The 24,420-nt window shown below is 43.8% G+C and overlaps 1 pseudogene; it reads right to left on the minus strand.

Moving 5' to 3' along the window:
* LOC123446302 overlaps positions 1–20,847 on the minus strand; it is a 33,157-nt pseudogene extending 12,310 nt beyond the window's left edge.
* Between the last annotated feature and the right edge of the window lie 3,573 nt (positions 20,848–24,420).

Below are 24,420 nucleotides of genomic sequence, written 5' to 3' on the forward strand. Positions count from 1 at the left end.
GGTTCGATGAAACTAATGGCTCGCAAAGAGAGCAATTGCCTTCTGATCCAGATAAGCTGTCTCCTGAGGAAGCAATAAAGCTCAAGCCTACTGAAGACATTGTCCCAACTGAGGAAATTGATGAAGAAACGATCCCCATCGCTGATAAAAACCAAGAAGATGCTCCTGAGGAAATTGAATAAGCATCACTTCCTCAGCCCAGACAAAATCCTCAACCAGCTCATCCGAGGATTGCAAACGATGTAGAACTTGACAAAATCCTCAATGACATCAACGCGCCAGGTCCTCTCACTCGCTCAAAAGCTTCACACTTAGTTAACTTGTGTGGGCACTTTTCCTTTTTATCCATCACAGAACCCTCAAAAGTTGCTGAGGCTTTTCTGGAACCGGAGTGGATCCAAGCTATGCAAGACGAACTTCTTCAATTAAGCTGAATGACGTATGGGAGCTCGTCAAACGACCAGATCCTCGCAAGCACAACATCATCGGCACCAAGTGGATTTTCCGAAACAAGCAAGATGAGGACGGTCAAGTGGCGAGGAACAAGGCACGACTTGTAGCCCAAGGCTACACCCAGGTTGAAGGAACAGATTTTGATGAAACTTTTGCACCTGTTGCTAGACTTGAAGCTATTCGAATATTACTTGCTTATGCTAATCATTATAACATCATCTTATATCAAATGGATGTCAAAAGTGCATTTCTCAATGGTAAGCTTGAGGAAGAAGTATATTTTGCTCAGCCTCCAGGTTTTGAGGATCCAAAGAATCCAGACAAAGTCTTCAACTCAAAAAGGCTCTGTATGGCCTCAAGCAAGCCCCTCGGGCATGGTAGATACATTGAAGGAATTCCTCATGAAGAAAGGCTTCAAACCTGGTTCACTCGATCCAACTCTTTTCACTAAATCCTATGATAATGAGCTATTTGTGTGTCAAATATATGTCGATGATATCATATTTGGCTGTACTAACAAAAGATACAGTGATGAATTTGCCTACATGATGAGTGAAGAATATCAGATGTCCATGATGGGGGAGCTGAAATTCTTCTTAGGTCATCAAATTTGTCAACAAAGCAATGGAATCTTCATATCACAGGAGAAATACCTCAAGGATGTTCTGAGGAAATTCGACATGCACGAATGCAAAGGTGCCAAGACTCCGATGCCTACCAACGGCCACCTTGGCACTGATGAAAATGGTAAAGATTTCGATCAGCAGGTATACCGTTCTATGATTGGCTCCTTATAGTATCTATGTGCATCTAGGCCAGATATAATGCTTAGTGTTTGCATGTGTGCACGTTTTCAAGCAAAACCGAAGGAATCACACCATAAGGCTGTGAAACATATTCTTCGATACTTAACTCACACACCAACACTAGGATTATGGTATCCCAAGGGCTCCAATCTTCATTTGGTAGGGTATTCTGATTCAGACTATGCTGGTGACTGTGTGGATCGCAAGTCAACTTCTGGCACATGCCATTTCCTCGGAAGATCACTAGTTTGCTGGTCCTCAAAGAAGCAGAACTGCGTATCACTCTCCACTGCTGAAGCTGAGTACATTGCTGCTGGTTCTTGCTGTGCTCAATTGCTATGGATGAAGCAAACCCTCAAGGACTATGGCATCAACATGTAGAATGTACCTCTCTACTGTGACAATGAGAGTGCTATCAAGATTGCATACAACCCAGTATAGCACACGAAGACCAAGCACATCCAGATTCGTCATCATTTTCTTCGGGACCATGTCCTCAAGGGCAATATCCTCATCGACCATGTGAAGACTGATGATCAACTCGCAGATATCTTCACTAAGCCCTTGGATGAGAAAAGGTTTTGCAAGTTGCGGTGTGAGCTAAATATCTTAGAATCTTCAAATGTTTTGTAAAAACATGCACACATCCTAACACTTATGCAAAGTTGATGACTTAGATGTGCAACACATGATGAATCGATTTTCTTCAACTGATGAAGAATGTCACTCTGAATGTGAATAAATTAACAAAGAAATTGATTCTCAGGGCCCTACGACAATTGTACGCGGCGTCTGTAATCAACATTCTTATATGGTGGGTAACGCCACCGCCCAATGTGAAATTCCTCAAGATGATTTTCTTCAAAAGATCAATTTCCTCACAATACGTTTTTCTTCAAAGCAGCTGTTCTTCATTGTGATGATATATTACAAAATCTTAAAAAACACTTGATGACTTTCATTTGACTAGATAGACTGTGATTTCTAGTCCTCAACAACATTCACTTATTGCTATTTCTTCAAGTTGATGTTTCTGCTAAGTGAATGTGATCGGACCCTACTTTCCCTCTATGCTATACTTATCCAGTCTATTCAATTCTTCATATGCGTTCTACTTGAAACTTTGTTCAAAATCCTCACTGCATCCTTGTCAGCTGATGATTTTGTAACGAAAATCCTCAAATCTTAAAAAATTATTTCTTTAAAGACACAGTAACTGAACCCCCACTTCCCACGATCGGATAACCACGATCTCCACTATCTCCACCGCATTGTATGGGAGCTACACGTGTCCTGCGGAGACGTAGAGGCAGGGGCTATTTGGTCCAACATTTTCGCACCAAACAGTAACTTTTGGCTATAAATATCTCCTTATCCCCCTCGGCATCCTCTTCTTCACCTCATCTCTCCCCTGCCACAGCACACTCCACCGAAACCTAGCGCCACCGCTGGTAGTCTCGTCGCCGGTGAGGAAGAGCTCCACTGCCTCGACCTCTTCGTCGCCAGAACCACGCCGGAGTCGGACCATCTTCGTCCGCCGCCGCCATAGATGTCCTCTGTCGCCGAGTTAGGGTTCATTGGACACTCGAACGAAGAGCCTCTCCACACACAACTTTCTGTGTTCTTCGTGCGCACCTTCCAGGGTAAATATATCCCATTTTTACAGCAAGTTAGATCTAAAATTTTACATCCTCTATGTGAAATCTGTTTCTCCTCAAGATACGATGCGTACTTGATTCCTCAAACACTACCTATCACCACAATCATTGATGAACTATACTAAGCATCTAAGATTATCACGAGATTCCTCAATTGTGCGAATTTTTGGATCTGTACAACTGTGGAACCCAAGAATAGTATGCTTAGGCAAATTCCTCAACCGCTGGTTATATTCCTCAAACTGTCAAACTTTTCCATTTTTCTTCAAATCTGAGAACGCATATGACCTCTCCAAATTCCTTGCAACCATACTTTGTTCACACGTACACACATGTCAGCTGATGAATCTCTCGGTTCTCATCACATTAACTCATTTGCAGCGTTTCTGGAAGAAACTCTTCAAGGCTCATCAGAATCCTCAAGAGTTCAAAATCATCAGCAAAATCCTCAACTGAAGAAAAGGGAGGAAGACAGAAAACAGAAGGGAGGAAAGAAACTTGAGCAAAACACAGCTGCTGATATCCCTGAGGACATTTACTTGGACTATTGCACGCCTGATGAAAATGAGACAATGGCCAAGAGAAAGATACGACTGCAGACGATTGAACGCTGATGGGCGAAGGAATGGAAGGAGTACATGTTTGTGACTCCCAAATATGCGAAGAAATTCGCTTTGAAGCCTCCTGGCACAAGGGCCCCACTTGAGGATCATCAAGTAGCACATCCCTCAAGTCTCATGACCATTGATGACTATCTAGATGAGAAAGAAAATCATCTGGTCAAACTCAAGAAGCAGACAGAAGCTGCAGTGAGGAAATTTAATGAAACCTCAGGTGCTGCCTCAGGTGCTGCTAATTCCTCAGCTACAGAAACCTCAGGCTCAGAAATTCCTCAAATGCAGTCTGTGCCATCAAAGCCAAGGGCTCCAAAGCCTCAAGAGAAGTCTGCTCAGGCTTCAGCACCAAAACCCTCAGCACCAAAACCCTCATTACCAAAACCTTCAACACCAAAACCATCAGCGCCAAAACCCTCAGTACCAATCTCCTCAGCACCAAAATCCTCAGCTCCACCTCCAAAGCCTCAAGAGAGACCAGAACATAAGCAAGTCGTGAAGCCTACGACCGCCAGCTCCAACTCCTCACTCCCAGATGCAACCAGCTCAGAGACAAAGTCTTCAACACCTCCTGCGAAGACTTTGGCAACTGCTGAACGTGCACCTCTGCCCAGCCCCAGCAAAATCATGACAGTCCCATCTGCATCAGAGGGAAGTGATGAATATGATGATGAAACCCTGCAAGCCATCATCAGAAACAAGCAAGAAAGAGTAGCTCAAGCATCAGGCAGTGCTATTCCTCTGGCCATGGACCCCAAAGTCCTCCTTGACTACATCAATATCTGGTATGAGGACCCAAACACTCCTATTGATGACTTGAAGCTTCCACCTGGCATCAGTCACATGGTGACCACTTTCATCAATGAAGCCAAGTGGAAAGAACAGCAGGCCAGGCAGGCCAAAGTTGCAAAGATCAAAAAGGAGAAATTCCTCAGGCAGAATCTCCTCAAACTGACTCGTGATGCACTGGTGACTACATAGGCAGAGCTGCAAAAACTGACTGACAAGTACGCCAAGCTGTCAGATCGCAAAAACCTCAAGAGAAATTTCATTAAGCTGGCCACTAGTGCTGTTGATGACTACAACAAGAGAACCGGACCCCCAGCACCAACTCCTCAGCCCTTGATCGAGGAGCCAGCAGATGAATATCCTCATGAGGAGGAAACTCCTCAAGCTGAGAAAGAACACCAAGAGCGCCGTGTTGATGAACCGGCCATTGAAGAAATCATCATGGAAACTCCAACTGATGAACTTGCTGCCACTAATGAGACTGCTCCTGTTCCAACTGCTTTATCAAAGCAGGCTGATGACTCTGTTCCAGCTGGTTCCTCAATACCAGCTGAAGAAACTGTAGAGAGAACACCTTCACCAAAAGCTTCAAAGGTGAAGAAGATAATTCCGTCTGTATCAGACGTGAAGAAAACAAAGGCTGCTGAAAAGGAAGCCAAGAAGAGAAAAGCCTCCTCAGCAGTAGAAGAAACCGAGGCAAAGCGCCTCAAAGAAATTGAAGAAACTGCTCCTCTGGACCCGGTACCTCTCAATGTCGCCCCTTCCTATGAGATGGTCAGCCAGAGCAAGCATCATCTCCTCAGTCTGAAGTACCAGCTACTGAAATTCCTCACCCTGAGGAAAATGCTGAAGAAAATGCACCCGCCCAAGACAATGCATTCGTTGTGCTCAACCGAGAGACTGCTATTGTTGTCTCCCCCCCTATTCCTCAGCAAAATCTTCAGCCAGTTCAACGTCAGCCTTTCTCCAAGCGTCCAAAGTTTCAGAAAGAAAATTTCTTTGAAGAACGCATGTACTTCATCGGAGAGAACCCTTATGACAAGCCTCAAATGAGGCATCTGATGTTTTGGACAAGGACTCAGATGAACTACTATGCCTCTGTGCTCTATGGACGAAACAAGATATTCCAGCACAGGCATATTCCTCATGTTGAACTTGAAGCAATACCTTGCCTGGAGCCAGTCCTCAGTGTACTCCACGATGCAGGTTTGCTCCCAATGTGCTCAGACATATCAGACTGGAACAGCGAGCTTATTCTTCAGTTCTATGCCACTCTTCTTATATTTGGAACCCTGAAGACATCAACACTTGGGTGTTTGACTGGATGTCACAAAACACTCACTACAAGGCTCCTGCTTCTGAACTCCTCACAGAACTGCCCGTACCATTTCCCTCAGATGGGGCTGTGAAGCTTTATGGTGAGCGTGAGCTGCCAAATGAAATGATGGAAGTCCTCATGAAGCCTTTGGCTGAAGGCAAATCTTCAAGAACAACCTTCCTCGTCCACGAGCTCAAGTACACACCCCGGTCTGTCTACAGAATCCTTTGCAGTGTGCTTGCACCGATCAAAGGCCATGACAATGAAGAAGATGTTGTAGGCCTCATGAAGAATATACTCTTCAAGATCATTCATGGTATTCCTATCAATATCCATGATTTCTTCTTGAGGACTTTGGCCAAAAATGCCATGTGCCCCTTTGATCACAAGATATATGCCCCGTGGATCATGAGATTCATCAGGACAAGGACAGGCATCAACTTTCACGCTGATTGTCAAAACCATGTTGGTTATATGCCTCCTATCCGGGTCAACAAGAAGACTTTCAAGCCCATTGAAGGAAAAGGAAAATCTATGATTGAAGAAGGCAGCAGGCCCCTTGATGGCCAGTTCAGAGAGCCAGAAGCTTATTCTTCATGGGACGATACTGAGACTCGTCCAGCAAGCCCCGTTCCTCCTCGCGTGCTGAATACCAGAGAGCTCCTCCTCAGTCTTCACGAGAAGGTGGATCGCAACCACAAATGGGTCAAACGCCAGTTTGGTGCCATTGTGAAAACCCTCACTGAAACACAGAACTCTGTGAAGATTAACCATCACTATCTGCATGAGGTTTTTGATCGCACCTGGGCTACACTTGCACATCTGAAGACTCAGACTGAGCTTGAAGAAATGGACTTTGAGCGAGACTTTGACTAGTCGTGGCCTCCCAAGAAGAACTTCAGGCTCATTCCAGTGCCAGACCTTGAAGACACCTCCTTTTCTTCATTCCGCACTGCTGAATCTGATGAAGAACAGCTCGACACTGCAACCGGCCCAAGGAAGAAGACTACTCCCAAGAAGCATCGCGGCTCTTCCTCAACCGCCAAGAAATGAATTCTTCACGGGCGTTAGTCCTCAGTTTGTCCCTTTTTGTCACTTGTTGACAAAGGGGGAGAAACTCGAGAGTTAGTCTTCAAGAGGGATATTCAAGCAGGATATTTTTAGGGCTTATAAACTATATTTAAGTTACAAACTCTTGGCTCTTCTGAATTTTTTATGTAATGAGTTGTAACTTAAGCCCGATGGTACTCTGACGCTTTTGAACGTTTTTCTTCGCATGCTTATTCCTCAAGTTTTAATGCACGCATGCTGGAATTCGTCAGATACCATTTGTCATCATGCATCTTCATTTTCTTCATATGATATGTTATATGTATGCATGATTTACAAGACTCAGGGGGAGATCTCCATGATATAAATCATCAATGTGCAATTGCTGTGAAAAGCAAAATCCTCAAGATATGCACATCTTCAGGGGGAGTCTCTCTGAATCTTGTTTTCAAATTCCTCAAATGAGTATTTACACTTCATATTTTTTTATCCCTGTTGAAGACTTAACCTAATTGTCATCAACCACCAAAAAGGGGGAGATTGTAAGTGCATCTAGTGCCCCTTAGTGATTTTGGTGGTTTGAAGACTTATAGGTTAAGTATCTAATGTGTTTGTGAGTGTACACATGATCTATAAGTCATTGAGGAGTTTGAGATATTTGAAGAATATCGACCCCTAAAAATATAAGTCTTCAGTTGAAGAAATTGGTCTGAAGCTGAAGAAATGAATTGCGAGGAATCTGCGATGAAATTGATATTCCTCATGAAGATAGTGATATTGAGAAGTCCGGTGGTTCCTGAAGAAAATCATTCTGATGAATTTGAAGCATGAAGATTTATACTTTGTGTTTTACTTTCTTCACATTTGAGTAATAGAACACCGTACTGTTAAAGGGAGTCGAAGTTACACTATGGAATGAATTTCCTCATGATGCTCAACCCAAGCCTAATCCTATCCAAAGCCTCAAGTGAGGAATATGAGTGACATGAGGACTCTCACAGTTGAGGGTTCCGACCGTTTCAATAACCACGCCAAGTCACTGGTCTTATCCACTCCAATGGTCATATTATTTAAGGGCATTAGTGTCAAATCATGTCGGGATGCTCCCAGGCTATAAATAGCCACCCCCACAACCACTAGCTAGTTGGCTACTCCGTTGGAAACTGACACTTGTCATGAGAGCAACCCAAATTCCTCAGAGCCTTCGAGAGTAAATCATCAGTGAGGAAATACACCACCCACCGAAACCACAAACCAAACCTAGTGATTGAGCATCACTGAAGAAGTTGTTCCTGTGTGGGACTGAAGCCTTTTGACTTTGAGGATTGTGCATCCTCCAGACGGTTAGGCGTCGTGGTCTAGAGCTTTCGAGCAGTCAATTGTGGATCGCCGGGTGACCTAGTTTGTGAGGGTTTGGAAGTCTGCCCTGAAGACTTACCACGAGTGTTGGGCGAGGACTGTGTGTCCTTAGCTCAAGGAGAGCATGGTAGGGACTGTGTTTCCCGTGACTGGGTGTCCTTTGGTTTCAATACCAAGCCGCTCCAAACCATATGTACGACTGTCACAGCAGTTGGAACTGGGTCATCAACGACTGTCTTCACTGAGAAACGGGTTCCAATTCCTCAACTCTTTACTTTCCCGTATTATGTGTTGATGACTTTCACTGTGACTGTTTGAAGAATTTGCTGAAGACTTTCTCCGAATTTCCTCAACCCCAAATTCTTCACGTTAGTCATTTCTCATCTGTATTCTGCGTGCCTGCTCACTGTGCAATATATTTTCACATTCTTCACTCTGAAAAACTGCTGTTGTGAAACTTTGCACTTCTGATCCTTTACTGCTTCCGCTGTAAGTTAGTCATCAGTGAGGAATTTCTTCAAAAGGAATTTCCTTAGTGATGAAATTCTAAAAATCTCCTATTCACCCCCCTCTAGTCGATATAACGCACTTTCACTGTTGCTGATTGCTTGTGATGTTGTTGATTGCCTCTAGCTGCGGCTAGTTGAGCCGCTTGTTGTTGCTGTAGTTAGTTGTTGTGCTAGCTGTTCTTAGCTACTGTAGTAGCATGCTAGGTTGCCGGCTAGCTAGCTAGTTGCCGTAGCGTGCATGCTATTAGATGTTGCTGCGTGTTGCTGCCGCTTGCGTCGCCGCGTGCACAAACCCCCCCTCCATGGAATCGACAATTTCGCCGTGAGTACCACGTCGTCCTCGACGACCCCGACCATCTTCGGAAAAACGAGTTAGACTACCATCGCCAAAGACCGTGAACCACGACGCCGAGCGAACGACTACCGTCGACAAGACCCGAGTACCACGACGACCACGACTTCCACGACGTTCGCTACGAACCGATCCGCTCCGGTATACATGCGTCGAAGGTATACCAATGAGACGTGGCCGAGAACCGTATTCATGTGATGTATGAGATGATTATGTTTGCGCCTTATGTTGCCGTTGCACGTGTTCCTCTCGTCAAGCCCCGACACATGGGAACCCGGTAACCGGGATCACCCCATCTTTATTTATCGTACCTGCACGCGCTCCCTATTTGTTGGCACAATATCTCGACGAGTTGTCGTGATAGGAACGTTGCCGTGGCATCGTTTCCGTTTTGCCGCCATGGTTCGTTTTCGCTCGCCGTGGAGACACCTTGCTTCTTTCCCTTCTTTCCGTGATGTTGATGAACTTGCATGCATGACGCATTCATGGCATATATCGTGTGTTGCATGACTCTTGTGCCGTAGCTCCGTTCTATGCTCCGCGTGTTAACCGACTAGGATGACTGTAGGATCTCGCTTCACCCCTTGCCATGTTAAAAATATTTAATCTTGCCGATAAATTAAAGGGAGTGAACTAATAATTAAACGTGGAGTTCCGTCGGTATGCAACTCGTTGCATATCGAGCTTCACTTAAAGTGTAGAGTTCGCGTGAGGTGAATTTCCATGCCATCCCTTGCATCATTGAACTGATCATGCATCATATTAGCTTGTGCATCATGTTGTGCATCGTGTGGTGAATATCTGTGTTGATGCTTGTTTCCGGTTTGCTCCGTCCCGATAGAGATCCGCAAGCATGTCTGATTATGAGGACCCGTTCGACTACATCGGTTCGTCTGCTTCATGGAGTCATTCTTCTTCCAAGCGGGATCTCAGGCAAGATGACCATTTCCCCAGATACCATTACTATCATTGCCAAGCTAGATTTATCGTTTCTATCGTTAATGTCTCGTTGCCTACCACATGTTAAGTATTAGCCTCTCAACAATGCCATGATTACCTTCAACCTGTTCGACCTAGCAAACCACTGATTGGCTATGTTACCGCTTGCTTAACCCTGTGATAGCGTTGCTAGTTGTAGGTGTAGTTGCTTCCATGTGAAAAATTGGGTTCCTTGACATATCACCATATTAATGCTATTTAATTTAATGGACCTATATACTTGGTAAAAGGTGGAAGGCTCGGCCTTTCTAGCCTGGTGTTTTGTTCCACCTTTGCTCCATTAGTTTTCGGCTACCGGTGTTATGTTCCATGAATGAGCGCTCCTAACACGATCGGGGTTGTTATGGGGACCCCCTTGATAATTCGTTTTAGATTAAAGCTGGTCTGGCAAGGCCCAACTTTGGTACTACATTTGCCTAATAACTAATGAACTGCATAGGGTGTAATTAACCCGAGGATAATTTAATCAACCCCCGGGCCAGTGCTCCTCATGAGTGTTGGTCCCACCTGAGCGATGTCCGGCGCCCCTCTGGTCACCAGGAGGTTTAGCGATCCCGACGTCTAGCTCATCCACCGTGTCCTGAGAATGAAGTACGCGACTCCTATCGGGATCGTCGACACGTCGGGCGGCCTTGCTGGATTGGTTTTACCTTTGACGGAATATCTTGTGCATCGGGATTCCGGTGATGCTTTGGGTAATCTCAGAGTTGAGGTTTTCCACTAGGGAATCCGACGAGATCGCGAGCTTCGTGATTGAGGATTTCTATGCGGCTTGTGGTAATTTGTGATGGACTAGTTGGAGCACCCCTGCAGGGTTAAATCTTTTCGGAAAGTCGTGCCCGTGGTTATGTGGCAACGTGGAAGCTTTGTTTAATCCTGGTTCTAGATAACTTGAAGTTAACTTAATTAAATTATCCCAACTGTGTGCGTAACCGTGACTGTCTCTTTCATAAGTTCCTTCTCCGATGGAGGACACGGTGGGGTTATGTCTGACGTAGGTAGGTGTTCAGGATCATTTTCTTGATCATCAGTAGTTCACATCCGCTATGCGTAGATCTTCCCCCTCTTATTTCTTGTACTCGTAAGTTAGCCACCATATTTATATGCTTAGCTGCTGCTGCAACCTCACCACTTAACCATGCCTCACCCATTAAGCTTTGCTAGTCTTGATACCTTTGTAAATGAGATTGCTGAGTCCCCTGTGACTCACAGATTACTAGAACACCAGTTGCAGGTACAGGTAAAGGTTACTTGACGCGAGCGTGTTGATTGTTCATTTGGAGTTGCTTCTTATTCTTCTTCTTCATCGATCTAGGATGGGTTCCAGGCCGGCAGCCTGGGATAGCAAGGATGGACGTCGTTCTTATTTTCTCGTTTGATTTCGTCCGTAGTCACACCTTGCACTTACTCTTGATGATTATGTAATGTACTGCTGTGACTCTGATGTAGCTTGTGGCGAGTGTAAGCCAATTCTATATATTTACCTCTTCTTTTCAGTACATGTACATGTAACGATATCCATTCTTGCGACACGACGAGATGCGCTTCTATCCCTGACGAGGCCTTCGTGCCAAATTGAGTATAGGGTCGCATCTTGGGCAAGACAACTTGGTATCAGAGCAGTACTGACCTAGGAGCCCCCTTGATTGATCGAACTTGGCCAAGTCGAGTCTAGTGAAAAACTGCTTTCAGTCTAGTTATATATCGGAGAGTAGGATTCTTTTTTCTCCTCTTCTATGCTCTGGTGAGGAATCTTGACGTAATAATTTATTCTACTCCTCTTCTCACTCAATTTTTTTAGGATCACACGGATATTCTTGGGATCTATGTGATGCCGATGTGATGGAGTTCTGTCTTGGTGCCTCCTATCTGCTTTGTGTTTCAGGGGAGTTGAGCTCCAGGGGATTCTTGAGCACATCATTATCATTCTGATTTCTTAGTATCTCAGAACGAAGGATGTTCGTAATTGCTTCAATACTAGTAGTGGCGAGATAACCCCGATGTCCCCAGTACTGGTGCAGATTGTTCGGGAGTACTGCCATACTTTGTATCGTTGTGATCACGAGGGTCTGTAGTAGATGAAGGTCCGAGATTCCGGTTGTGTGTTGACGGATGTGATACAGGTGACGGGTTAGCATAGGAGTTGTGTGATTATTACTCCTTGTATCCGTGTACGAGATTGCATGACCAGATATTTGGGGAATTCTTAGGTGGGAATTCAAGTAGTTACTTATAGGACGATCTTCCAACAAATTTGTGTTGCTTCGATGTCAAGTGGTGATTTCAGACCTTTCCAAGAGGTGTTCTCATATTTTTATGTGAATGCTAATCCTTTTGCTTAATCAGTTGTCTTGTCAATTCTTGTTAACTGGAGTCGTTATGTTAATTCCTTTTTAACCGGTGTGCTTCTCTTCAGTGAATTCAATCCTCTTTAATTTTTGCAAGATCATTCTCTCATTTTATTTCGGAGTTCATCTCATCTAGCCCAAGTTGTCTTTGTTTTTCCCCACCCACCCGCCCTTTTTCTCAGTGATTGAATTTTCATCCAAGAGTTTTCTTTTCATGGTGCTTCCGTTGTTTGTTCTTTTCTCTCTTACCCGGTGATTCGTTGTGAAGATTCTCAGGAGCTTCATGTTCATCTTTATTCATTCTTGTCATCCTTACCGGTGAATTCAGTTCAGTTATCCATGGTCATCATATCCTTTTTAACCATTAAATTCTTTCTGACGTTGGAAATTCTTTCAGCCTATCTTGTTTTTTTAATTTCTCTCTCTTTCTATCCGGAGTGTTACAGATATTTCAGAAGTTCTGGTTTTCAATCCTTCAATTATTTCGAGGTGCTAACCTCATCTAGTTCTCTTCATACCGGTGCAATATCTCTCTTCTAAGCAATCTTTTCTAACGATGGTTTCTTTGAGTGGGCCCATAACCCACAGGTTCTTTCCCAGGATCTTTCCTGGCTCTTCTATTTTTTTTCCGGAGATCTCTAATTCTTTTCAACTATGACGTAAGTATGAATTTCATCAGTCATATCTCTTCTGCAAGTTCTATTTGAATTAGTTCTCATATTTGGCTCAACCTTTCATTCTTCGTTATTCCGGAGTGTCTCAGTAATTCTGGGTGTTGTTCTCTTCATCATTCTCAGTTTGCAATTCGAAGGAGTGTTTCTCTCAAGTCTTGTTCCATTCTTGTGAAGATTGTCACCTCAGCTTCGTGTATCCTCTCATTTGTTCCAATCATGAGTGATTCATTTCTTGCTATCCGTTGCATTTCTGAGTTGTTTTTAATTCTCGATCCTCCGAAGGCCATAATTTTAGAAGATTCTTCGTTCTCAGCTTTCAGCTTTCATCCTCAATTATTCTCCATTGTTGTCTCTTCATTTGTCTCTCGATTGTTCGATGCCTTGTTCCAGTTTTCTCTCAGGTGGCATATGATCTCTTCATTCTCTTGTATCTCCATTAATTCGTGGTGTTCCCATTTATTTGTGAATTCTTACCGGTGCGTCCTTCAATCATGCCTCAAGTGGTGCTTATCTCTCTGCCTCTTCAAGATTCATTTCTAGTAGAATAAGTGATATGCTAAATCCGTTGCTTGTCATAAATTAAACTTGATGAAGGATAAGCATAATGTAATTCTTATTCTTGTTCATAGTGATTTCAATTCTTCTTTCGGAGTGGCTCGTGATATCAATTCTTTTCTCAAGTGCTTATCTTTTTTTCCGAAGTTCCAAGTCTATCAGTATCTCTTTGTGAAGCTTCATCTAAATCATTGCAAGGCTTCAATCTTATTCTTTCTTCCTTCATATATTTGCATGATTCATTTGTATACGGAGGTCCTTCATGGTGGTTCATCAAGGTTTCAATCCATTCTCAAGTGTTCTTCAAGATTCTTATTGGAGAACCTCAAGTTCTCTTTCTCTTGCATTTCCAATGCGTTTGTTCTCCTTTATCCTCTGAGGTGGTATTTATAGCATTGTTGTTAGTGTAGGAGCCTCGAAGAGTTTTCCTCTCAAGAATGAGATAATTAAATCCACCAATTCTATGATCATGAGATATTTTCAACCCATGATTTCTTCATTGAGCTATCTTGGTTTGGATTACACCTAAACCTTTTCCTATGGATTATGCTATCATGGCGCTTGTCATTAATCCTAGTTCTCATTGTATCCTCTTGGTGTAAGAAGTTTGCAAATCTTTGCTTTCATCTATCCTTGGTTCTTGTAGTGGTTGGTTGTCACCTCATAGATGTTGAGATGATTTTCATAAGCCCACTACTGTCTTGTTCTTTTCGTTGTTGTTTTTCCAACAACTTCGTTTAATTCTTCTCGCAAGGGTGCTGGTCAAGTTCATTTGAGATAGTAGTTGTCATTCTTTTCTTCATTCTCTTCTTCCGTATGAGCTAGTTCATATTCTCTTGCTTCGGAGGCGTTGTGATGTTGCTCTTTTGGGTCTATTATGTTGTTCTATCAAGTTCATGGTGTTCCCTTGTTCTATTTACTTGTTTGTTATGAATATTGTCTAATTCTCTCTTCTTATCGAATTTTTTGTTCCATTTTCCTACCGAAGTGCTGCCGAAATTTTCCGTGAATTCTTGCTTCTTTCTCATATCAGTCCTCATCTGTTTGCAACCTTCAAGGATTGTTGGTTTCACTCGTTTGTCAAAGAAGCGACTAAGTTTTTACCTCTTGTGCTTTCTCATCCTCTCCCCCCTTTCATTCTTGGATCTCGGGGCGAGATCCTCTTGTAGTGTAGGAGAGTTGTGATAACCCGATGCCGATGCCCGAGAAGATTCCCCTTTATTTCCGTTTCCGTCGTGTGCTTATTTTTATTTGTTGCATCATCATTTAGTTTGCATCGTCACATCATGCATGGCATCTTGCATCGTCTATCGCGTGTGGTGTTTTGAGAGTGTGTGCTTCGAGTGCTCACCGAGTCTTAGTGCGATAGAAACTCCCCTCCTCTCTTCTCTTTGATTTTGTTTTGGGGTTGTGTAAAAGTTTCCGTTTAAACCCTTTTAAAAAATGCGTCTTCTTTTAAAAACCCTTTTATAAAATGTGGGGGCCACCCCTTGGGTTTCCTTTATTTTCCCTTTTGTTTATTTTCTAAAACACTCTCATTTCTTTTCTCCTTTAAACAACCTTTATTTTAGTCTTTAAATAAAAGGGATTTGATTTTTATTCTTTTGTAAGAAAAGGGTTTTATTTTATTCTCTTGTTAAAAGAGTTTTATTTTAATTTTTAAAAGGGTTTCATTTTTATTTGTTTAAAAATGCCCAACCTATTTTATAGTTGGGGTATTTTTTTCAAGGAGCCAAAATCATTTTTTATGTTGTTAAAATCGTTTTATTTTAGAGTGTGATTTTCTGTTTTTTTAAGGGATAAAAAAAGAGAGGGAGAGGCCCAGCCAGCCCAAGTCCTGACCTGCCATAGCGAGGCCTCGTCCCTCGTCCTCCCTCGTGCGCCGTCTCCTCCCTAGCGATCCCCTCCTGTCCCGATCCCCTTTCTCCCTCCTCGAGCCCATGAGCCGTTGTCATCCCCAGCCTCCTCCCATCTCCCTCCCGCTACTTCCCCGATCCCCGTGCCCCTGGCCTCCCTTCGCTCGCCCCGTCGCCATGCCGCCCGTCGCGGTGCCGTGCCGAGCTCGCCGTGGCCCTGCCCGAGGTGCCCGAGCGCCCTGCCCGCGTCTCCCCCGCGCTGCGCCATGGCCTCGCCCCTCGCCCTCGCAAGCTCGCCGGCCTCAAACTGGTGATGCTCACCGGTGCGCCGTGCCCGCCTCGCCGCCTCCCCCGCCCACCTGCACCACCACGCAGGACGCCATCCCGCGCGCCAGTAGCCCACGAGCAGCCCGCCATAGCCCTCCTCCTCCCGCGTCTCCCCCGCGCTGCGCCCCGCCTGCTCCGCCTCGCCGTTCTCCCTCGCCGGCTTGCCCTGTAGCTGCTCGTCGTGCCACCGCCGTCCTGCCAAGCACCCAATGCGTCGATGCCGAGCTTGTGTGTTGCTGTTGCTAGCGTTGCTATGTAGGATGTTGCTGCCGAGCTTGCCCCCTGCCGCTGTGCCTCCTGCTGTTTGCTTGCTTGCTGGCGCCTTGCTGCTTGCTTGCTGCCTGCCTGCGCGCTGCTTGCTGCTGCCGTGGCCTGCTAAGCTAGCTTGATGCCGAGTTTAGCTGATGCATGTGCTTGCCTTGCGAGTTGCTGTTGCTGTCCGTTTGCTTGCTTGCCGCTAGTTGGTAGCCGCTGTTGCCGGTTGTTGTTGCTGCTGCCGAGCTAGCTTGTCGTGCCCTGCTGCCATGTTGCTAGTTTTGCTGCGTGCTCTTGCTAGTTGCTGTGCTAGATAGCTGTTGCTGGTTGCTTGTGATGTTGCTGATTGCCTATAGCTGCTGCTAGCTGAGTCGCTTGCTGTTGCTGTAGTTTGTTTTTGTGCTAGCTTTTGTTAGCAGCTGCAGTAGCATGCTAGGTTGCCTGCTAGCTAGCTAGTTGTCGTAGCGTGCACGCTAGTAGATGTTGTTGCGTGTTGCTGCCATCTGCGTCGCCGCGTGCACCAACCCCCCTCCATGGAATCGACAAGTTCGCCGCGAGTACCACGTCGTCCTCGACGACCCCGACCATCTTCGGAAAAAGGAGTTCGACTACCGTCGCCGAAGACCGTGAACCACGACGCCGAGCGAACGACTACCGTCGACAAAACCCGAGTACCACGACGACCACGACTTCCACGACGTTTGCTACGAACCGATCCACTCCGATATGCACGCGTCGAAGGTATACCGATGAGACGTGGCCGAGAACCGTATTCATGTGATGTATGAGATGATTATGTTTGCGCCTTATGTTGCCGTTGCACATGTTCCTCTCGTTGAGCCCTGACACATGGGAACCCGGTAACCGGGATCACCCCATCTTTATTTACGGTTCCCGCACGCGCTCCCTATTTGTTGGCACGATATCTCGACGAGTTGTCGTGATAGGAACGTTGCCGTGGCATCGTTTCCGTTTTGCCGCCATGGTTCGTTTTCGCTCGCCGTGGCGACACCTTGCTTCTTTCCCTTCTTGGCATGATGTTGATGAACTTGCATGCATGACGCATTCATGGCATATATCGTGTGTTGCATGCCTCTTGTGTCGTAGCTCCGTTCCATGCTCCGCGTGTTAACCGACTAGGATGACTGTAGGATCTCGCTTCACCCCTTGCCATGTTAAAAACATTTAATCTTGCCGATAAATTAATGGGAGTGAACTAATAATAAAACGTGGAGTTCCGTCGGTATGCAACTCGTTGCATATCGAGCTTCACTTAAAGTGTAGAGTTTGCATGAGGTGAACAGCCATGCCATCCCTTGCATCATTGAACTGATCATGCATCATATTAGGTTCTGCATCATGTTGTGCATCGTGTGGTGAATATCTGTGTTGATGCTTGTTTCCGGTTTGCTCCGTCTCGATAGAGATCCGCAAGCGTGTCGGATTGTGAGGATCCGTTCAACTACGTCTGGTCGTCTGCTTCCTGGAGTCATTCTTCTTCCAAGCGGGATCTCAGGCAAGATGACCATTTCCCTAGATACCATTACTATCATTGCCATGCTAGATTTATCGTTATTATCGTTAATGTCTCGTTGCCTACCACATGTTAAATATCAGCCTCTCAACAATGCCATGATTACCTTCAACCTGTTCGACCTAGCAAACTACTGATTGGCTATGTTACCGCTTGCTTAACCCTGTGATAGCGTTGCTAGTTGCAGGTGTAGTTGCTTCCATGTGAAAACATGGGTTTCTTGACATATCACCATATTAATGATATTTAATTTAATGGACCTATATACTTGGTAAAAGGTGGAAGGCTCGGCCTTTCTAGCCTGTTGTTTTGTTCCACCTTTGCTCCCTTAGTTTTCGGCTACCGGTGTTATGTTCCATAAATGAGCGCTACTAACACGATCGGGGTTGTTATGGGGACCCCCTTGATAACTCGTTTTAGATTAAAGCTGGTCTGGCAAGGCCCAACTTTGGTACTACATTTTCCTAATAACTAATGAACTGCATAGGGAGTAATTAACCCGAGGATAATTTAATCAATCCCTGGGCCAGTGCTCCTCATGAGTGTTGGTCCCACCTGAGCGATGTCCGGCGCCCCTCTGTTCACCCGGAGGTTTAGCGATCCCGACGTCTAGCTCATCCGCCGTGTCCTGAGAACGAGGTACGCGACTCCTATCGGGATCGTCGACACGTCGGGCGGCCTTGCTGGATTGGTTTTACCTTTGACGGAATATCTTGTGCATCGGGATTCCGGTGATGCTTTGGGTAATCTCAGAGTTGAGGTTTTCCACTAGGGAATCCGACGAGATCGCGAGCTTCGTGATTGAGGATTTCTATGCGGCTTGTGATCATTTGTGAGGGACTAGTTGGAGCACCCCTGCAGGGTTAAATCTTTTCGGAAAGTCATGTCCGCGGTTATGTGGCAACGTGGAAGCTTTGTTTAACCCTGGTTCTAGATAACTTGAAGTTAACTTAATTAAAATATTCCAACTATGTGCGTAACCGTGACTGTCTCTTTTGTGAGTTCCTTCTCCGATGGAGGACACGGTGGGGTTATGTCTGACGTAGGTAGGTGTTCAGGATCATTCTCTTGATCATCAGTAGTTCACGTCCGCTATGCGTATATCTTCCCCCTCTTATTTCTTGTACTCGTAAGTTAGCCACCATATTTATATGCTTAGCTATTGCTGCAACCTCACCACTTAACCATGCCTCACCCATTAAGCTTTGCTAGTCTTGATACCTTTGGAAATGAGATTGCTGAGTCCCCTGTGACTCATAGATTACTGCAACACCAGTTGCAGGTACATGTAAAGGTTACTTGACGCGAGCGCGTTGATTGTTCATTTGGAGTTGCATCTTCTTCTTCTTCATCATCGATCTAGGATGGGTCCAGGACGGCAGCCTGGGATAGCAAGGATGGACGTCGTTCTTATTTTCTCGTTTGATTTCGTCCGTAGTCGGACCCTGCTCTTACTCTTGATGATTCTGTAATGTACTGCTGTGACTCTGATGTAGCTTGTGGCGAGTGTAAGCCAATTCTATATATTTACCTCTTCTTTTCAGTACATGTACATGTAACGATATCCATTATTGCGACACGACGAGATGTGCTTCTATCCCTGATGAGGCCTTCGTGCCAAATTGAGGATAGGGTCGCATCTTGGGCGTGACATGGAGTCTCATTCGGGTTAGCTTATTTCAGGTCAATACAATAGGCCGAGATGTAAAAGGCTTGTTTTTTAGGCGTTAGGGTTGTGTGGGGTCGAATCATCGTTAGGTTGCAGCTCGAGGACGAGCTGCATGTCCAGATGGGGTGTAGTGTTAGAGTACGTGATGGGCCTGGGTCCGTTAGTCTTAGGGTTTGCTTAGGGATCAAGTAAGCCTTACTTGGAAGTCAAGTAAACCTCTCTATATATGGAGAGGAGATGTATAAATCTAATCAGGCAAGAATTAAGAAGGAAAACCATTTTCCCTCTTTCCCGACCGTGGGAAAGGACTCCCACGGACCCCCACGGCCGGCTCTCTCGCGCCCTCGCAGCTCTCTCTCTCTCTCTCCCGCTCAAACCCTAGCAACCATAACACATGCAGACACTACAGAAAAGCTTGACACCTAAGATCGTGTTCTCTTTCTCTTTTCTCCTTGTCTTGACTAGATGAACACCATGGCGAGGAAACAACTTCACATGGTGGACCGAACAGCACCACCGCCCACTACTGCCACAACAGTCTACAACCATTATCTATCCCCAGTTCAACAATATTTTCCAAGCACACAGGTAATTTGCATTTTCATGCCTTCAGATGTCAGCTACAACTAGACATTTCTCTACTAAAATTTCACGACTATTTCTAGTTCTAGTTACTCATTTCCTAGCTGACATTTCGGAACCAGCTATCATTAGCTGAAAATAATAAAATGTGAATAGATCTTTTGAAGTTGTTGGGGACAATCTCACCTGAAACATCATCCTTCCCTCTAAGCCACTGTAAAGAAACTCTAGCCTGGCTAATTTTTCCATCCCTTACAAGCCACCTAGGCGACTCTCGCAAGTAGAACACCAATAAAGCAAAGTAGAGAGTGGAAGGAGCAAAGACTGAGCCAATCATAAATCTCCAGTTAGGAGAAGACACTAGTGTCATCCAAAATAGCATGCAATAGGAAAAGATTGTTCCAACTATGTACATGAAGTGTGGCATGGTTCCCAGTGATCGCCGCATATCTGGAGAAGATGTTTCTGAGATATATATTGGAACACAGGTGAAAACCAAGCCACTTCCTGATCCAGCAATTAGCCTAGCTAGGAGCAGAATGTAGATATTAGGAGACCACAGCATAAGGGCGCCACCGGAAAATAATAGCAGAGATGAGTGAATCAATACAACACATCTCCCAAGCCAATCCAATAGTGATCCAGAGAATATTGTAATCACAATGGCCCCAAAAACTGAAACTGCTACAATTATGCCCTCGATTGAAGGTCCGTTCTCTAAGTGAAATTCCTATTCCATATGGAGATTAGCCTCTGTCAGATAATTAAAACCAAGTTAGTATGATTGTTTGACATGCTTCCTCGGAATAGAGAAAGTTGGGTTCTTTAAGGAAACAATTAGTTTCTCGTGACAAATCAGTGCCAGACTACCAGTAAAGGATTACCTAAAACTGTTGTAAAATCCCATCCAAGTAATACATAACAAATAGAAACAACAATTGCAGAAAACACGGTTGACTTCATCTTCTGATCAAGTACTATAGGCCATCGAGCTTATCAGATATTTTGTATACCTGAAAATATGGATGCTTGTGAGGAACATTTGCTTAATGATAGATCCAAGATCCAATCAAACTTCTGCTTCCTGATATAACAATTTTAGATGTAAAGTTGGATGCTTAGGAATTAGGATATCAATGCTTGACTGCTTGCTCTTTAATCCATTGGGGGTACTATCTCATCAACGGTGGAGCATAATTTATGTCACTTGTCATAAATTCAAGTGCTGTTACAAACATCATTTACTATGTTTACTATGTTTCCGAAGATGCAGTGGTAAATTACTTGTATACTTTATACTTTTATAGCATAACAGTGCTGCACCTGCCAAAATAAGGTAAGCTGGCAAAGCTATTGAAGCTAACAAATACTATTAGTTTGCTGATCAACTGGCAACCATTTTAACTTATAAAGGCTAACATAGGTTGATCTGGTTGTCATGGGGAATAATAAAGCAAATGGTTGATATAAATAAATGTGCCTTAAGGCTTAAAAGACCAGTAATATACACATTAAAAGCTTTATGTGGTTACCACCAGTCTATTTTAATACAGAGTATGATGCCATGACTAACTACATCATGTAAACCCATCTCCAGAAAGAGAGTCTTTCTTAAGTAGCATCTATGATAAAATGCACTACATGTTTAACCTAGTAAAATGGTCAGAAAATGGTTGTCCTTTATCACAATGCATCAAGACTAGTAACTCAGTCATTACTTGGTTAAAATAGAGCAATTGTCGACTATCTTTTTAGTTTCAGTTGGTTCACCATGAACCAAACATATTCAGATAAATAATTGAGGAGCTACAAAGAAACAGAATGACTGCCAGCATTGTCAATGTGATCTCTCTAAGTAGCATAGTGTCAACTGAATGCTATCAGAAATAGTAATTCTTGACCTTCTGGTTTTTACGGTTCTCGCCTGCAGATCATCTGGAATGAAAAGTAAAAGTGAATACTTTAACACTATCCAGAGAACAAATGTTTCACACTTCGCATCAAGTTTTTTCTCAGACTAGTGTTTCCTACAAAAGATTATTTATGCAACTGATAGTCCAAATTTATCTCTCGGCCATCATAACCACACAAATATGAAATCTTGGTACTAGGGATTCAACAAAAGAAAACACCTTAAATTTGGTGGCCCATAATTTGGATGATATGTTGTCAATTGTCATTACTTGGTAATTTAAAAGCTAAAAGAGAAGGTATTCTCCTTACTGTCAGTACCTTCCATGCATGCATATACACTACATTATGATCTGATGTGGCTTAGAAAAGGTTAGGAAAGTGTGTGTATCATGCTTTTAGACAGAATGTGTACTTACATCCATGGCATACTTGAGAGCCGGATCTTAATGTTGTATGCAGGTACATGAAGGCTGTGTATGTGTTCATATCTTTGGAGCATGCACTTTTCCTTGAGTTTAAATTGTTTGTAAGACAAGTAGCCACGGTCCACATACTTGAGTTCAAATTGTTTGAGATATCATCATGAACTTGCCAAGATGGTAAGAAGGCACTGATGTTTTAACAGGTTAAATTTGAATGTAAATAACCGACAACTGTTAATGTTGAGGTGCTAGCTATGCTTAAGAACCATTATGAACATATCATACAATGGACTGGCCACACTGACCGGATCATAGAATGGTTTCACTGTCATATGTAGGCCAAAGATAACAAATCATTGTTGAGTTATCAAGCCATCTTAACCGGTGGCGAATCTAGCATGATTATGGAGGGTAGGCTCAAAACATAAATTTGTAAGCCTAATTAGCAAATGTATTGCAATTATAGCATATAAAACACCTCAATCTAATTGTCAAGTTGTATATTAGCTGAAATAGGATTTTCGGAGTGTAGGCTTAAGCCTATTGAAGTCCCCCTAGTAGAGTCTCCACTAATCTTAATTATTCAGAATCTAGTTGTTCTCACCTTTGATAAGCTTCATGCACTAGCCAACGCAACCAAAAGTCCGAACTGATGAAAAGGGCGGGGGGCTACCAGCAATTTTTTAAATAAATTGCGAAAGCCAGGACTTGAACTCAAGACCTTAGCTCCGATACCATGATAAGCTTCATGCACTAGTCAACACAACCAAAAGTCCAAACTGATGGAAAGGGCTAGTGCAATCCACATATACTGTAACAACCTGAACCATTCAGAATTGCATTGTTCAAACTAAATTGAATTAATATTATTTCTACTTTGAACGGGAAAGGCAGGTGCTCTACGGTGAAATATGGTTTTAGCATACATTATGTGTGAACTTTACCAACTCTAGCCAACGAAATTGTTAAGGCAAACTGGCTAGTTGACAGAATCTCGTAATTACTCTTAGCAGTGGAAAACACACACAGTCCACCAGCCAAAAGCTATGTTCTCTATTGTTATCTGTACATTCATTCAGTTACATCCATGACCAGGAATGGATCTAGATTGTGCGCGCACACCCAGAAATTGCGAAGGCTAGTGGGATTTAACTAATTGGTGGATGAGAACAACCTCATACCTTAAAACCCAATGGCCACAGATTGCGAAGACAGCAGGGAGGCGATGAGGGAGAACGGGAACGGCGATGGAGGCAAAATTAATCGTCGCCCCGCCATAGTTGCTTGAGGAGCAGGAGTGAGCAGAGATATGGCAGGGCAGGGGAACGTGAGGTGGTTTTCCTTTCTTTTGCGGCACGAGGGGGCGGGGACGAGGGTAGGGAGACGAAATGAAAGTGATTGTGATTATTAGATGAGGAAAAGACGTGATGAAACCATGGGCTCTATGCAGATCTGCTGGCTGAACTACATCTGCGCCGTCCGCTGGCCAATCAAGGGCTTAGGGCATCTCCGAGGTTACTTCCCCATATGTTCGCGGACAGCAAGGATTGAGCCCTATTTGTCCTATGGCAATTCTCATTCCTCCCTTCTCATCTGAAACTCATAGAGGCACATAGGCCGCACCTGCCGAGCTGTCTATCATCTGATTGTCTCGCAATCCATAAATTCATCGGTTCTTGCATGGACACGACAAGTTTCAAAACTTAATTACTCAAACTGACGATTTTGTTGGTTACATGTTCTACAACTTACGATTTTGTCAGTCGTTCTTACCAAGCTTTAGGATTTAAAATTTATTGAAGATTTAAATGCTCATTAAAACGATTCAAAATGTGTCTTGTTTGAAAGCACTCATCGAATATGTAAACGGAATTTAATTTAAGGTTTTGGTTCAAAAGATATGGAGGATTGAAAATCAAAACTCAAAACAAAAATGAAATGCGTGCTATAAATCCTCCCCACCTCCTCACCCCCATTTTCATGAATCATGCATGAGCATCACTTGTAGGTCACACAATACACATAACTACACGATACCGTGCACGTTATCGCATGAACTCTTAGTCATATGCACATGATAATACATTAATTGAATAACTTTAATTATTTTATACTCATATGTGTACACGGTACTTGGAGTATACGTATGGAGTATCCTATCAAGTTTTTCACTAAATACAATTATATGGCATAAGTAATACATAGGTTTACATAAGTCTCATGTATATAAACACGGTTAAAACATGGATTTGAAATGCAGAAGCATAAAAACTATGGACACATTGCTATTTTAAGATAATAACAATATTTCTAGCCCTCAAGTGGAACAAATAGTATAACGAATGCATAAACTTAAGAAAAAGAAATTGAGTATGAA

Source organism: Hordeum vulgare, chromosome 4H (assembly GCF_904849725.1).
Source record: "Hordeum vulgare subsp. vulgare chromosome 4H, MorexV3_pseudomolecules_assembly, whole genome shotgun sequence".
NCBI lineage: Eukaryota > Viridiplantae > Streptophyta > Magnoliopsida > Poales > Poaceae > Hordeum > Hordeum vulgare.